General features: G+C 40.6%; 1 protein-coding gene across 3 annotated transcripts in view; it reads left to right on the forward strand.

Annotated features, from left to right (window-relative positions):
* Nucleotides 1-3,083: 3,083 nt before the first annotated feature.
* The window catches only part of TJP2 (tight junction protein 2), a 77,001-nt gene continuing 62,566 nt past the window's right edge, over nucleotides 3,084-17,518 (forward strand). The window contains exons 1-2 of one of the 3 annotated variants that reach the window (XM_032214754.1): nucleotides 3,084-3,175; nucleotides 3,273-3,460. The gene's annotated coding sequence lies outside the window, so the exon portion shown is untranslated. Of the gene's footprint in view, nucleotides 3,176-3,272; nucleotides 3,461-4,195; nucleotides 4,605-17,518 lie in introns of those variants that run through there. The other 2 variants (XM_032214757.1, XM_032214755.1) reach the window with 2 other exon arrangements.

Consider the following 17,518-nt stretch of genomic DNA (forward strand, 5'->3'; position numbering starts at 1 on the left):
CTGGATTTTTGCATTTTTTTCAAATGTTAAACATGTTAAATATTCCTTCTGACATTGAGCACTTCTGCATTTTTATTAACAATATTGTCAGATCTGAACATGAATAACATGAGGGAAGCTTCTGGGAATTGGAAGGAGCCTCAAGATTTGCAGAAAATAAAATATGGATGGGAAAAAACTCAAAAGCTCCATTAACAGTGTCATTCTCAGGGGCCATAAATGCTGATTGACTTTAAAAAATCTATAGTTCTGTACCTCTGACTGGGATGAATGTTTGGGTACATAATGGTATATCTTCTTGACAATATCAGTGAAATGTTCACAATTATTCTTGAATCTGGGTTCCAAAAACCACAAATGAGTCATTCAGATAAAAATGAAATTGATATTAAAAAGAATATAAATGGATTTTGATCATTGGTATTTGACATCAATCTTTTTGATCTGTAATTTCAATAAATTGTGCTACTCAATAACTGTACTCTTAGTACAGTTTCTTGTATCAAATGGGAGCATTGAGCTAGCACAATGACAGGAAGTCTATCCCAAGGAAACTAACTTAAAGGAAGAAGGAAATAAAATCTTAGGGCACCATGATTAATTGATATGACTGATATTATAGAATAGTTCTCTTAACAGTATTGCAGTGTTCTTTTGTTCCCCAATGCATCCAGATATTCTAGGTGAGCAAGTGGAGATAAAGTTTGCATAAAATCCATAAAGAAACACAAACACATAAAGGTTTCTATTTGTGACCTTTGTGGACCTGGACATTTAAGATCTCTCAGATGTGCAGGATCATTTGCAGTATTAATGGAACTGGGGGACATTCAAAAAGGAGGGATGGAGGTCTGAACATTATTGTAGTTCTACAAAGCAATTAGAAATCTTCACTAAACAGGTTGAATCCTAAGAAATATAGGAGAGTCCAATATTGCACAACTGATTGCTTAGTCAAGCTCATTATTAGTTGCTTGCCTTTTGACAGATTTAAGAAGAGAGGGAAGCAGTAGGGAATACTATTGTATCTTGTATCACCTAAACACATCAAATTGTCACAACTGAATTTTCATGAATGTGACTGCATCAAGTAGATCAAAGTTAAATGGATTGAACATTTGCTGATAATTTTGTGTGGAATAATTTGGAACTAATAAAAATCAATGTCAACTTTGGCAGATTTTAGTATTAGATACATAAAGTGTACACAATGATGGGGTTCATACCATGTACTTTCACTGGACATTTGTCATAGTGTATTATGTAAACTCATTTGAATTATACATAATCCACAAGTGGAACTGGAAATGGTTGTAAGCTACTGCAGTCTTAAGTAGAGGCACCAATATGGCAGGACCTTTTTTGACATTTTTTGTGGCAGTCATTAAACAAATCACAAAGGTTGATAAGCAAGACTGCAAGTGAACCCATTTTTCTAAATGTAATTTGCTGGAAACCAGCAAGTCACAAATCATGGCCATGTGACTGGGATGTTGCAACAAGTTAGAAACGTGAACCAGTTGCCAAGAGTTGCCTTTGAGGAAAATGGGTCATTTCTAAAGTTGATAAAGAGTCCAAAGTGCAGTCACATGTCCATGGAGGGTGTTTGTGTGACATTTTACAATGGCCAGAAGTACTTTACATGGTATAAAGCACCCATTCTGAGGCCATTGTAATTCCAAACAGTTGTAAAACCACCAGTGGTAAGTCAAGGGCTGTCAATAGAAAGAGACCACTCTATAACTTAGCCTATTCAAACATACTAACTCAAAATATAATTTGCTTGTATCTTGATGTATCATGGCAGAATCTGGTTATGGAAATACGGTGTGAGATTGTCCCAGGTCTTCAAGTTAGGTATGTTCCCAGAGTTACAGTGTTTTATAAAGCAAAGTCAGCCAGTATGTGCACTGACATATGAAATATACAACTTACCCAGGCTCATTCAATGCCTTGGAATTTTATTCAGCTTGTTCTACCTGTACAGACAACATCACAAAAGTAATGGGTAACAAAGTATTATTTACTTTCTTGGTGAGATTGTGCAGGCAGACACGCAATGCCAGCCAAGAGTTACACTTTTCTTTACCGCCTTAGCTATTCAGGGGTCACTTGGATCTTTGCAATCCAAACTTGATCACCCTAAGATAGCCATTGTCAGGCTGAACCAGTCTTGAAAGTGAATATCCAGTCCCTCTCCAACTTGTTCAATCCCTTCACAAGGGAGTTTCAACTGCAAACTGGGCTGAAGCCAAACGAAAGCCACACCACACAATGACGAATGCCCCGGTGTCACCCCTGACTCGACTTCCTTGCGTTCATCAGAGTTTTGCTTTGAACCGGTATTTCCTGTTCCAGTCAGGACCATGGAGGAGAACTGAACTTACTTATTGGCCAGCGTGAAATGCTGGCTGCTAATCGGACTACTCCTTGGTTACATTTTTCCGTAACGGTTGTTCCTAATCTACGTGAAACTAGGCGGCACCTGTGCAGGGACACGCGTGTCTGCACTTCTGGGGACCGCAATCCAGAAACCTCGACTGAGAAAAAGAGGGCTGAAAGCGGCCCAGGGGTGCAAACGATGCCAACGGATCGAATAGGATCCGGTGCTTTGAGGTTGATTGCAGGGACCTAGCCCGAGGATGATCCAAACCTCCGAATGGGTGACCGGTTACATTATTAGCACACTTGGCAGTGTAGTCGGATAACTGCATCCTCTGGGTTTTGTAGTCCCATTTCGACACCTCGTTCTCGGAGTAGCAAACCCTCTGTTGGGTCTGAGGGTGTGAATTGCGCTCTGCAGCCTCTGGGCTTTGTAGTCCCATTTCGACGCCTAGCCCTCAGAATAGCAAGCTCTCTGTTGGGTCTGAGGGCACGAATTGCGTCGTCCGGGATCTCCAACGTCTTCTCTGGAGTCCGGATCGAAGGGCGCCGCCTCGCCGTCTAATCACGTCCTTTGAGCCGGCCAGTCCCCTCCCTTCTCTCTCTCCGTCTCTTTCTCTATTGTTTGGCCGGCCGTGGTGTCTTCTGGCTGAACAGTGGTGGCAACTGTGGCTGGGTGGCGGAGGCGAAGCCAAGCCAGGAGGACCTGGCGCTTCCTTCTCCGGGCAGGTGCCTCCCAAGCTCTTCCCGCCGGTGCCTCGTCCTTTCCTTTCGGGAGGGTGGGAGGCGAGAGGTAGGAGCGTGCTTACCTGTTTGCGGCGACGGAGCGGCCGCGCCCTGGAGAGAAAAGCCGCCTCTTAGGTTGATTTTCCTGCCTCCTCTCGAAACAGGAAATGGGCTGAGTCAGGAAAGGCTCCAGAACAGAGACTGCCTCCCTTCTCCCGGGCAGCTTGCACCTCAGACGGGCATTGAGAGGCGCGGTTTCTGCTTAAATCGCGATTAATATCTCCAGGGGCTGTTCCACTTCCCGTCTTCCAAGGGCCGGGCGGTTTTCCAAACGAATTATTTCCTACTCCAGGTAATTGTTTTCTTTTTTTCTTTCTCCTTCTCTTACCTGTTGGGAATGTGGGCGTGTGCTGCGTTTTCTTTTTTCTTTTTAAGTCGCCCTTTTAATCGCCTCTTAATTGAAGGCGTAGAAGAGCGAAACGGCGGAGTTGGGGTGCGCGCGCGGGCGCGCCAGGTGGGGGAAGAGTTCCAGACTCGCGTTCTAAGCGCTTTCCGACGTGCAGGCGAGCGCGCGGGGCTCGAGTCGCAGCGCCCTTCATAACCTCATTTGAGAGCCTGATTGGGAAGCGCCCGACGCGCCCTTTTTCCTGCCGTACTGTCCTCCCGAACTACATCCAAAGGTGGCAAAGCACTACACTCGGGCTGTGGGGGCGGGGTGTTGGGGTATGGCGTGTACAACTCGGTCAGGTCCACGAAGTCGCTATGCGCAAACACTCGAGTGTTGAAGGCTCATAAAACGTGAATCCCGTTGTTTTGGTGGTCGTCGTTTTTGGAAATGACCTCTCCGGGGTAGTTTGTCGCGGGATGTTTTGTGGGTTTGACCCCAGAGTTCAACCTCCAGGGGGGATGAATCGAGGAGAGAGAACCGGGTGTATTTTATTTTCCTCGGCTTGGAGTCGTCTGAATTTAAAAGAAACACTGTTCTGATTATATGGCGAATCCCAGGAAAGAGTTAATAAACAGGAATCCGCGTGGGTTGCGCCGGAGTTTTATCCTCTCAAGGATCGATCGTTGCCTTCCAGCCGCTTTTCCCTCCAGGCGTTTGAGTTATGGGTGGTGTTTTCCTTCTGGTTATGCTTTTTGCTGGATGGCGGACTGGATATTTCCCAGGCGGAAGGGGCGCTGTTTTTCTCGTTCGCTCCTGGGTTTTACCCAGTTAAGGGAGAGAAAAGTTTTAATTTGCAGGTTCGAGGTTTCTTAATTGACACGTTTATGGGCCTAGAGTTGTTTCTGTTTCCCAATACAAGCGCTTTCGGGCAGGAAGGTGACGGTCGGTAGGAGCTTGAGTTGGGCCTGTGGTGAATCACCGTTTGTTTGCAGAAGAATTAAGTTGAATAGAGTCATGGGAACTTTTGTTATCCTGAGGAAATTGTACTCAGGAAAAAAAATATATCTCTGAATACCAGCCATGCTTGAAATGGCACATCGGTACCACAGTAAGTACTTTGAAATGCCTGGGTTTGAGAGAGATCATTTCCTGTATTTCTTAAAGACTGACAGACTAAAGCTCCAGTGTTTTTTCACAAAGCAAACAAAATCAACACCCGACTTAGTTACAAGTGGGTATAGGGTATTCCCATTGTTCTTTTCTGAAACATACTAGTTTTTTCCTTTTTAAAAAAAGCAACTCTGTGCTGTGCAAAGCCTAAGGCAGAGTCTTTCCAGTTTATTAATTAAATTGGTTGTTTAAATACCTTATGTTTGATAACTTGCTCTTCAAAAACGTTTTAGAAAGCCATGTGTAATTCAGCAGTTGCTGTGAGAACAGTGCTTCAGTCTGAATAATGTAAAAGATTTGTCATCCAAAGATTTCCAGCACAAGAAACATGTAAGCCCTTAATAACATGACGTGCCAAAACACAAACGCTACTATATTAGAATACTATATTGTAATTATTGCAATAAATTGCTTCTCAGTTGTATAAATAGCATTCAGATCAAATTGGTCACCAGTCATATTTAAATTCTGTCCATTAATTTGAATAGATTTTATAAGTAATCATTGTATTGATTAGTATTCCTCTTGAGAGACTTAGTTGGGAGTACAATATACACAAAAATAATGTCTAACCAGTATTGGAATAAAAATGCAAACGGTTAACAATGGCAGAGCCATGAATTGTCATGATTGATCAAACAAAACACAGCACACAAGAGCTGCCTTGTGCACGAAGTTGGTTTTTTTTTATTGGTAGCGTACAAAAGCATTAGTTTCTCTGTAAGATTGACACTTTCTACCAGATAATTCTTTAAATAGCATTCAATGAAGGCATACCAACAGAGCTTCAACTTCTCTCTCTCTTTCATTTCAGGACAATGTATAGTAATGTATTGCTATAGGAACTAATAGTTAATCTTGGAATGGTAGAAGAATCTTCTGTCTACAGTAGTATTGCTGGTGCTGGTGAGGCAACACTTATCCTAAGTTGTAGCTAGGAATGTTGCTTCTGTAATACAGTACAAAGTTCTCAACCAATTAATCAAGGACTTCAGTTGCATCCTCCCATGACTTATCTTGGTCATCTTTTTTTTGGTGCCTTTGGATTTTCTTCTGTATCTATAGTACTAGGTAGATGGATTCCATATTGTGCCATACTTCTTGTATAAGCTATTTCTATGCTGTATCGGTTATTTAGTGATCTTGGATTAACCTGGAATTGCATTTCTTTATCTACCTAAAACTGATAAAATCCATCTTTGCTTGCTTTCCATTCTTCTCCTTCTCCCTCTTTGACTCCAACTTTTAATAAGTCACTTCCATTAGATAACCAGACAAGAAAATCAACTCCACAAGAAGGTCAAAACTACTTGTATTCAGATTGGCTATAGTAACAGAATATTTCAAGTATGATTGTTCTGAACCTTTTCCTCTTTCTTATAGTTCAATGATGTATGGAGGTAAACTTCCTGCCCCTATTACCTAGGTGACTAATCCTGTACATGTCCATAAAGGTCATCTCCCTTACTGTCTACATACTAAAAATTTATTACTACTTTATTTCTAGTGTGAGTTGGGCAGCCATATACATTTCTTAAATGTATAGTAGTTCTCATGTTACCTTTCATGTTTGTTAATTGTGCACAGACTTTTTAAGGACAGTTCAAATAAATACGCAGGCAAAAGAATTCTAATAGAAGCCTTAAAGGGAACTGTGAGTTCAAAACTCAAAGCTGCCATGTTACAGAACAAAATTATAAAATATATTGCAAGGCTGCAATTTATTTTGTTTGATTTTAGGCATGGATCTTGTTTGGCTATATGCAATTACATTTGTAATTTATTTTGAAGAATCTCATTTTAAGTGTATTGTTATAGTTTGTAACGCTCTCCTAACATCTTAAACGGATTAGTGATAAACTATACCTACAGTAATTAGAAATGAATTTGTTTCTAACTTGTAACTTCCTCCTTACAATAGTGAAATAAAATGTTATGAAAAATACGTTAACATTGTGCTTCTAAGGCTAAGGTTTTATATTACATGTGGATATAGATCCAAATGACAATATTGGATTAGCCGGATAAGCTCAATAATTTTGACTTGGACTCTAATTTAATATTGTATAAGGTGACCTACTGTAACTGTGGAAATGGAAGTAAAATAGAGTACAAATTACATTGCTTCTGATTCTTCCATGTTGCTTTCTACTAACCATGAAGTCTGATTGAACACTTCCCCTCTAAAATTAGTTAGTGCAGCCTCTGATTATGCAAAATTAGAGTTTGCAATAAGCACAAGACGGATCAAGGAATCCTGATGCTAAAAGTGGCTGCAGGAAAAGGAGTAACTTTAATAAGATTAATGGGATTATAGACTTGTAAAAGGTATTATATTCAAGTAACCCATAATTCTTCAAAAGTGGAACTGCACAGATTGTTTCACACAAGGGATATTGTGACACAAAATTAAAATACTCCTTCTTGTTCTCCAATTTGATCTTTTTTTTCCAAACTCTCTGGAGGTCTTCAAAAAGAACATACAGGTGAAACTCGAAAAATTAGAATATCATGCAAAAGTTCATTTATTTCAGTAATGCAACTTAAAAGATGGAACTAATATATGAGATAGACTCATTACATGCAAAGCAAGATAGTTCAAGCTGTGATTTGTCATAATTGTGATGATTATGGTTTACAGCTCATGAAAACCCCAAATCCACAATCTCAGAAAATTAGAATATTGTGAAAAGGTGCAGTATTCTAGGCTCAAAGTGTCCCACTCTAATCAGCTAATTAAGCGATAACACCTGCAAAGGGTTCCTGAGCCTTTAAATGGTCTCTCAATCTGGTTCAGTAGGAATCACAATCATGGGAAAGACTGCTGACCTGACAGTTGTGCAGAAAACCATCATTGACACTCTCCATAAGGAGGGAAAGCCTCAAAAGGTAATTGCAAAAGAAGTTGGATGTTCCCAAAGTGCTGTATCAAAGCACATTAATAGAAAGTTATGTGGAAGGGGAAAGTGTGGAAGAAAAAGGTGCACAAGCAGCAGGGATGACCTAAGCCTGGAGAGGATTGTCAGGAAAAGGCCATTCAAAAGTGTTGGGGACTTTCACAAGGAGTGCACTGAGGCTGGAGTCAGTGCATCAAGAGTCACCACACACAGACGGATCCTGGACATGGGCTTCAAATGTCGTATTCCTCTTGTCAAGTCGCTCCTGAACAACAAACAATGTCAGAAGCGTCTTACCTGGGACTAAAGAAAAACAGACCTGGTCTGTTGCTCAGTGGTCCAAAGTCCTCTTTTCTGATGAGACCAACTTTTGCATCTCATTTGGAAACCAAGGACCCAGAGTATGGAGGAAGAATGGAGAGGCACACACTGCAAGATGCTTGGAGTCCAGTGTGAAGTTTCCACAGTCTGTTTTGATTTGGGGAGCCATGTCATCTGCTGGTGTTGGTCCACTGTGCTTCATTAAGTCCAGGGTAAATGCAGTCTACCAGGAGATTTTGGAGCACTTCATGCTTCCTTCCATAGACGAGCTTTATGGGTTGCTGACTTCATTTTCCAGCAGGACTTGGCACCTGCCCACACTGCCAAAAGTACCAAAACCTGGTTCAATGACCGTGGGATTACTGTGCTTGATTGGCCAGCAAACTCACCTGACCTGAACCCCTGAGAGAATCTATGGGGCATTGCCAAGAGAAAGATGAGAGACATGAGACCGAAGAATGCAGAAGAGCTGAAGGCCGCTATTGAATCATCCATAACACCTTAGCAGTGCCACAGGCTGAAAGCTTCCATGCCACGCCTCATTGAGGCAGTAATTGCTGCAAAAGGGGCCCAAACCAAGTACTGAGTACATATGCATGCTTATACTTTTCAGAGGTCCGATATTGTTCTATGTACAATCCTTGTTTTATTGATTGCATGTAATATTCTAATTTTCTGAGATTGTGGATTTGGGGTTTTCATGAGCTGTATTCCATAATCATCACAATTATGACAAATCACGGCTTGAACTATCTTGCTTTGCATGTAATGACCCTATTTCATATATTAGTTTCACCTTTTAAGTTGCATTACTGAAATAAATAAACTTTTGCACGATAGTCTAATTTTTTGAGTTTCACCTGTATATCAGTGTTGGTGAACTGTTTCAGTGCCAAATGCCAAAACAGGAGTGCATGTTCATGGGAGCACCCAAAACCAGAAGAGCAGTTCCCTGACATGTATATGTGTGCCTGGAAGCTGAGCTTCCAGTTTCCAAAATGCACATGCACGCTGGTCACCTAATCTTCTGGTTTTTGGTGCGCATGCATGTGCGAAGACCAACTGGCCGGCACACATGTGCATGCTTGAAGCTGGGTGCTCCATTTCCAGATGGGCACATGCACACAGGGAGCTGCTCTTCCAGGTTCCTGCACTCCCACGTGCGCAAAGACCAGCTGGCCGGTCTATATAACTATATAAGATTTTTTCCAATTCTATTGTTTTCTGTCCATGTGAAATTAAGTGGAATGTTGTGTAAGGGTACATATTCTCCTCAAGCCAAAACAGCAGTTCACCTGAAATGATTATATATTAGATCAGTGATGATGAACCTGTGTACCCATGTCAAAAAATATCATGACTTTTTGCACCACTATTCACCGGTATCCAACAATTTTTCTCAAAACCATGCCTTGTTCTTGTGCTATTTTTGAAGGTTGTGGTGGCCATTGCAAGAATGGGATATGCTTTTCTGCAGTTTCCAGAAGTCATATGAGAGGGCTCTGCACCCACTTGGCCTCCAGAGCCTCCCAAAATTGTCTGTGAGAACAGGATATGCATGAGTTTGCCTTTTTAAGTGGCAGCTTTGGTGGTTTGGTGGTGGAAAATAATCAAGGAGAGAAGCAACCTAGAACTAAGGAGGAATTTCCTGACGGTTAGAACAATTAATCAGTGGAACAACTTCCCTTCAGAAGTTGTGATGCTCCAACACTGGAAATTTTTAAGAAGATGTTGAATAACGATTTGTCTGAAGTGGTGTAGGGTTTACTGTCTAAGAAGGGGGTTGGACTAGAAGACCTCCAAGGTCCCTTCCAACTCTGTTATTCTATTCTATTCTATTCTAAAATACATGGTGAATATTGTCACATCTGGATTAGTTAGACCGATCGTTTTGTTGCCCAGCTAAAGATTTCTGGGAACTATACTGGTTACTTCTACCTATCGTGACTTAAAATCAGCAGTCGGAAGGCAAGTGAGGCCGTGCACATGCCAGATGTGCCAGATGTTCTCAGTGATTTATAAACATTTTCTTGCCAAACACATCATTGCTGTAAAAGAGCATTTGCTGACTAGTGGGGCTGTGTAGCCTGCTTAGTTCTGAGCACATCTCTTAAGCATCTGCTACTAAAAAGGTATTTTTAATTTTTTCTTTCCTCTTAGCTTGGCTCATAAAGTATGGAATGTCATGGAAAGCATAGTGAATGAGTCTTCGGTAGCTCTTAACATCATTTGAAAGATGAAATCACCTGCTTCACCATTAGAGCTTGGAATATTATAAGCCTTGGAGGTTTATTTGAGGATTAGTAAATTGGAGAGTGTCCATTATCAGACCAGGCTTAGGACCATGTTTCTCGCTTCATTTCCATTAGAGCTTTATTCATAGATCCCTAGAATTACATAACAGTGACGTTTTCAGAGAAGCTGTCAGGAACAGTTTTACTCATTTTTCCCAAATGTTGCTATTTGTCCAGCTTGCAACATATGTAATCCATTTTGAAAAAGCTTGCTGTAGTTTAGTCAGCTTGCCCAGACAAGATGATTTCCGACGCAGCAGCCAAATATAGTTTGTAGCTTAATTCAACACCGCATTAAAAGATTCAGGATGAAATGTAAGAAGTACGTTGCTATTCTTGAAGCCGCCGTTGGAATCACTCCTCTTAATAAGAGAGAAATGCTACCAGTGGTTCGACATGTAAATCTCTGGCAGCAACCCGGGTGAGTTCTAGGTTGGGTGAATGAGTCATTGCAAAGGTAAATATTTACTCTGAATCTGTCTGCGGATTTGTAGCATTTATTATGCGTAGCTAGTTATATTTCCTCAATGGCAAAAATGTAATGCTCTTGTCTAGTGTATATTTGGCTAAGATCAGTCAAGGCATGGTGGGTTATAGCATTGAAGCCTCTGGTTAAGCATTTGGGATGAAAATAATACAGTGAAACCAGTGCAGATTCAATGCAGGGACAAGTCTAGATGGGGATATAATGGCATTTCTCCTCTTGTACATATAGGAATAGTCTGCACCCAGGCAAAACAGATTGTACCAAATCCTTTAGGAAAAATGTTCTTATTGGAAAAAGTGAATTATGTATATATTACCTATCTCTTGTTAAACTAAACCACAATGGCTATCTTCCAAATCTGTTCTATTTTCCTGATTCAACACTGTCTAGTCTCTCTAGCTATTCTTTCACTTGATATTAATGTTTATTGTCCTGTAGCTTTTTCTATTCTGCCTTTTGTTATTATACACAAACTTTATGCTTTAGCTTTCTACTATTTTTTCCCCTTAGATGTGACTTTCTTTCAGCTAGGATCTCTATATCTGTTCCAGGATCTTAGTGTTATTGGTATTAATCCTGGTCACCATCAACCACCTCTCCCTTGATTCAACTCTGCTGTAGTTGGTCTCTGTTATCAGCTAGTTCTGTTGGGATGGGCTATTTCTGGCGGGACTGTTTCAGATGTTGTGTCTTCTAAACCTTTTCCGTTTCAGTTTATTTAGAAACATTGCTACTGCTAGAGTCTAGTGCAGAAGTGGGTTCCTACCGGTTGGGACCGGTTCAGCCAAATAGGTAGTAACTCGACCTGCCACGCCCCTGAACTGGTTCTATTGTGCAGAAGCATTTTTTAAAGTACTGCGCATCCGCAGCGCGTCCCTGAGCGAACCGGCAGTAGCAGCAGCTGGAACCCACCCCTGGTTCAGTGATCCACTGCCCAGGCTACCTTTACTGGCTTCTGTACCTCCTACCTGGGCTCTTCTAAGGCTTTAGACAGTCAGGAGCCCTTTCCTGCTGAGTTTTTTTTTTTATTGTGTTCACTTGCTCTGCATTCGACCCATGTGGTGACTGTGGGCTCTGTTGTTATAAGCCGTGCCATAGACTCAAGCTCCTCCTGGCCATCTTGCCGATTCTTCCTTTTGGCCTGGTTGCTTATTTTACTTGCCAGCCCTTGGCTGCTCTACTACCTTAGGTGTTGATGCTTTCTGATGCTTTGCTTTCCTTCTTTGAGGAAATATTTTCAAATGTTTACTTTCCAATGTGTCCTGAGCCTATTTTCCATCAGTTTAGCTGATATTCCATTGGACACCTTACAGCTTTGTGTCATCACCCCAGGCTCTTCACAAGTCAACACTGCTATCATAATGTTTGCCTTTACTAAAACCACTGTAACTTTCTGGGTTTTCTCCTTCTGTGCTATTACTACGATGTCACCTTGGAGTTCCTGGCATCATTCTCTTGTTGTTGTTGTTGTTGTTGTCATTGGCTTGGAGCATCCAGATAATGTATCTAGGTGCCTTCTTACTTGTTTTCTTTTTCACTCTTGTTTTTTCTAATTGTTTTTGAGCTTCTTAACTATCCTTTTTCTTCCTAAAATTTCTGGGACACAAGTTTCTCAAGCCTCTTTCACCCCACCGAGATTCTTTTTAAAGGGCTTGATTTTTTTGATCAGCAAGAACTTTTATCCGGTGAGACTTTTAATTTTTTTCCTGGGAGAAGAAGGATGCAGTCCCTTGCATTGACCTGGTTCTGTCCACTTATATTTCTACTTCATGTATCAAAGGATCCATCTAGAGTTTACGTGCAATAGGCAGCCTATACATGTAGTCCTCAATTTACAACAGTTCATTTAGTGACCATATGAAGTTACAACAGCACTGAAAAAAGTGACTTATGATTGTTTTTCACTTATGACCATTGCAGCTTTCCCATGGTTACATGATCAAAAAGATGTTTGGCAACTGACTCTTACTTATGACAGTTGCAGTGTCCTGGGATCATGTGATCAGCTTTTGTGATTTTCTGACAAGCAAAGTTAATGGGCAATCCAGATTCACTTAACAACCATGTTACTCACTTAACAAATGCAAAGATTCACTGAACAACTGGGGCAAGAAAAGTCATAAAATGGGGCAAACTCACTTAACAAATGCTTCACTTAGCAACGTATGTTTTGGGCTCAACTGTGGTCATAACAAATAAATAAAGCAGCTTTCTGTTTCTAAATTTTAAACAGATTTTCTGATCCTTTTGAAAATTTTTAATGTTTTAAGATCGCATGTATTTTCTGTAATAAGAGCTTAGCATAAAATGCTTTGATGCTTTGGGATTATATCCAAATAAGCACCAGGCATTATGTATAGATATCTCTCTCTCCCTCCCACCCTCAGGGTAGACTACATAATGCTTCCTCCTCCAGTTTTATTCCCATAGAGTATGAGATAGGTTGAGGTAAGGATCAAGGGATAACCAAATACGGCTTCGTGGCCACATGGGAAGCAAATGGAGTCCCTTGCTGCATTAATAGATGCTGTCACTGGGGTGTTCAATTGTGCCCGGTCACAACTGCCTGGTGCTGCAAGTGTAAGGTTTTGTGCAAACAAACAAAAGATGTTATTGAATGATACCATTAGGTAATGCTCCCTGTGACTGGTCCAGAGTCATCCAATATGTTTTCTTCGCTGACTGTGCCCTTGAATCTGGAGCGCTGGTCTTAATCTGACACTCTAAAATTGCTACATTGCACCAGGGTATGTATAGGGGGTCAGGCATTTTGGCATTTCTTTGTCTGCAATGCAAGCCAAAAAAGTTCCATTGTTTCACGGTCTCCCAAGTTGTTGCATGCAGTATAAAAAGAGTCTCACACTGAAGCCAGAACAAATGTACATGTTCTCTCTTTGGCTGTTAAGGGGTCATTGGGCTGGTAATGGATTGATGATACGCTTCAGGCAGTTGAAGAAAGTATGTCATCCACCATAAATAAGGATCTTGTAGCTTAAAGAGGAGGTTGGTCTTTTTAAAAATCCACTGCCACAATCTGACAATCAGGCTGGTCAAGCTAGTATTGACCATACTATTGATTGCCAACAGAACCTGAAAATGTGTGGCTTGTGCTACCTTGTATTGTAGCTTTAATCAAATGTACGGTATTTGGTTCATTTGCAAAATCCTTCAGGGAATCAAATTCCCCATGAGGGAATGAAATTCACAAACTACATTTTGCTACTATAAAAAGCATCATTGAAATGCAAATAGCTTGTTGATTCCAGAGAAACACACGTGTGTACAGCATGCAAACAGCTCCTTTCGGCTTTGATGTATATGGGTGCATTTCAATTATGTTCCTTTAGGTGGCAGCCTTCCATTATGATGTAATTGTGATTCCTCTAAAATGGGAAGCTACACACTCTGTATAAATATGTAAGAGTGGCCCTTTGATCCTACTAATGAAGTATTATTAACTGCAATAATATTGTGGAAGATAAATGAGCCAAAATCTAGCCCCATGGTTTATAGAAAGGGAGGATAGTTTTTAGCCCTCCTCATGCTGTGGCATTTAAATTCCTGGATAATTAGTCACTGATTGATTTATTATGTGCCATCAAATCAGTGTCAACCTTAGTGACTGCACAGATATATTTCTAAGAGAAAATCTGTCCTAATTTGGTTCTTCACTTCTTCCAATAGTGCCGCTGTAACTGAGTCTATCCACTTTGCTGCTGCTCGGAGTTAGGACGGTGCTGAAAAAAATGGACTTGTGACTGGTCCCTGAAATTATGCCCATTGCAGTGCCCTCCCCTGCAGTCAGGTGATTAAAATTCCACACTGCAGCCTTCCTGAAGTTACCACGCAGGGGCATTTCAACTCTCCCATCTGCCTATCTTCCCCTATCTCTGTCCTTTTGGATGCCCTGCATTCCATCACATACTTCTGCACACACTCCCCTGCCATTGCCCCCCCCCCCTGCATTCCCTACAGATAACCTTCATTTTCTTCTTCCTCCTGTTGCTGGATCAGGTTCCAGTTGCTGAGTGCAGTGGAGGGTGATAGGGTGCCACACCCTGGTATGCTGAAGAGAACTTTCCAGGCCCAGCTGGAAAGAATCAGAGGGGATAGGAGAAATCACCCTCTCTGTCACCAGGTCAAGCATAAACCTTAACCCTCTCCACAATCATCCCACTAATGGCAGAGCTGTCCCAATCCCAATTGTGGTCATAGGTTTAAAGACTAGTTGTAGTTTTAGTTCCCAGAGCTCCTTAACTTTTATTATTTGGTTTAGGGGACTTGGAATCCAGCACAGTTTGGTCATCCTGCCTATGATTTTACCACATACAAAAATACAGTCTAACTCATGTTAAATGCCTGTTTATCCTGATTTTTGTTGTTGTTGTTTGTATGTTAGCTGTGATTACAACTGAACTTTGGTAGTTTAGTTCAATTTAATCTCTTCAGATGTTGTTGAGGGCAAAATATAGATTAATTTCTAAAATAGCTGTTGAGAAGATATGTGGAAAAGTCTATGGAAACCAAATCTTAGGCCATCTATTCTAGCCAATAGAAAATAAAGCAGTGCTTAAAACTTTGGGAACCCATTTTTCAATATTGCTACATTGTTTTCAGTAACTGGTGTGCTCTCTTGTTTAGCGTAACTGCAAATGAATGTTTCCAATAACTGTTGATTAATCCTGCACATGGGGTTGGATGAATTTTAGGTTTGCCCTCTTTATAGAACAGCTTCATTTTAGAGATGTTGATGGGCATCCTTTCACTTCATGCCCTTCTATGTCATTTCTATAGAATTAAGGCCAGGACATTATCTTGGCCGCTCTTATTCATTAATTTTCTTGGTCTTTACCCATTCTTTGGCCTTATGACTTATGTCTTTTGGGCTGTCGTCTGGTTGCATGACCCACTTTCTCATTAGCTTCAGGTCATAAATAGATACTATGACACTTTCCTATGGAATTTGCTGGTACATTTCAGGGTTCGTAGTTTCATCAATGATGGCAAGATGTCCTGCTCCAGAGGGAGTAAAGCAGGTTCAAAACCATAAGAGCCAGTTTGGAGTAGTGGTTAAGATGCTGGCTTAGAAACCAGCAGAGTGCGAGTTCTAAACATCCCTTCATCATAGAAGCTGGCAGGGTGACTTTGGCCAATCATTTTTTCTTAGCCCAACTCACCTTACAGGATTGTTGCTGGGAGAAAATAGGAGTATTAGGTACTGTATGTTCACCACCTTGAATTATATTTAAAAAGGTGGGATAAGAATTTAACAACAATAACACTGTCACCACTGTGTTCCATAGATGGGATAAGGTTCTAATGCTGGAAGGCAGTGTTTGCTTTTTGCCAAATATAATACTTTACATCTAAGCCAAAAAGTTCAATTTTAGTCTCATCCATACATAGCACATCCTTCCGAAAGCCTTCTTGGCTATCCACATGAACTTTTGCAAACTGTAGATGGGCAGCAAAGTTCTTTTTGGACTCTTCTTGGAACCCTCGTTGTTCAGTGTTCTAATGTTTTTGACACAGTTGTTTAATTTATCAGTGGCTAAGACACTGAGCTTGTTGATCAGAAAGGTTGGCAGTTCGGCAGTTCGAATCTCTAGCACTGCATAATGGAGTGAGCTCCCATTACTTGTCCCAGCTTCTACCAACCTAGCAGTTCAAAAGTATGTAAAAATGCAAGTAGAAAAATAGGGACCAAATTTGGTTGGAAGGTAACAGTGTTCCATGAGCCTTCAGCGTTTAGTCATGCCAGCCACATGACCACGGAGACGTCTTCAGACAGCGCTGGCTCTTTGGCTTTGAAACAGAGATGAGCACTGCCCCCTAGAGTCGGGAACAACTAGCACATATGTGCGAGGGGAACCTTTACTTTTATGCAGAAATATTAAAAAATTAAACGGGTTCACAAAGTTTTAAACAAAACTGTACATTATCAAAGCTTGGTCTAGTGGAAACCTGGAGACTCCCACTGTAACCATGAACGTCTTCTAGGTGACCTTGGGACAGTCTCTCCCAGCTCATCTTACAGGGTTATTGTGGGGAAAACAGGAGAAGGAAGGTGTATTGGATATGTTTTCCGCCTTGAGTTATTTGCAAAAATAATAAAGGAAGGATACATACATACATACATACATACATACATACATACATACATATTTTAGTATTTAGTATTTTAGGCATAATACAGTTTTCAGTAGTAGCATCAATTTTAAATGCTTAATTTTAAAAGTTATAAATTTAAGTCAAAGCAATAGTATTACTTTAGACTGAAACAACTTCACTTGATTCCTGTCCTGTCTTAGAGATATTGGAATAATAATTTCAGAGTAGCTAAATGTTTACCATAAGAATTATTGCCTTCTTCAAGAGACTTCAGATGCCAACGCCCATTTTGTGCATATGTTTCAACCACACACCCAGGATTTAAACATACCACGTGAAAAACAGTGCAGGAGTAATTAAACATGATCATTCTACCATCAACTGGGAGGAGATGTGAATGATAAAGATTGTTGTTGAAACTTTGCTGCATTTTTAAGATTTCTACAGTACTATTCAGTGTACAGGTTTCTTTGCAGGTAATTCTTGTTTGCATAAAAATGGCTCCAGGGGAGATGTGAAGCTATATTATATGCTAAATGAGAATTAAAATTCTGTGCCCAAGCATCTCAATTCCAATTAAAAATCTGCATTTGGAGACCTACATCACAAGCAGAAGTAATTATATACATTAATAAAACTTTAGGAAAATATAGCAGTTAAAGTTGTAAACATGATGTTGAATTATATTCCTTAATTATGGAATTAAATATTAAAACTGGGATTTGGCAAAGGGATTTTTTTT

This window comes from Thamnophis elegans, chromosome 3 (assembly GCF_009769535.1).
Source record: "Thamnophis elegans isolate rThaEle1 chromosome 3, rThaEle1.pri, whole genome shotgun sequence".
Lineage (NCBI taxonomy): Eukaryota > Metazoa > Chordata > Lepidosauria > Squamata > Colubridae > Thamnophis > Thamnophis elegans.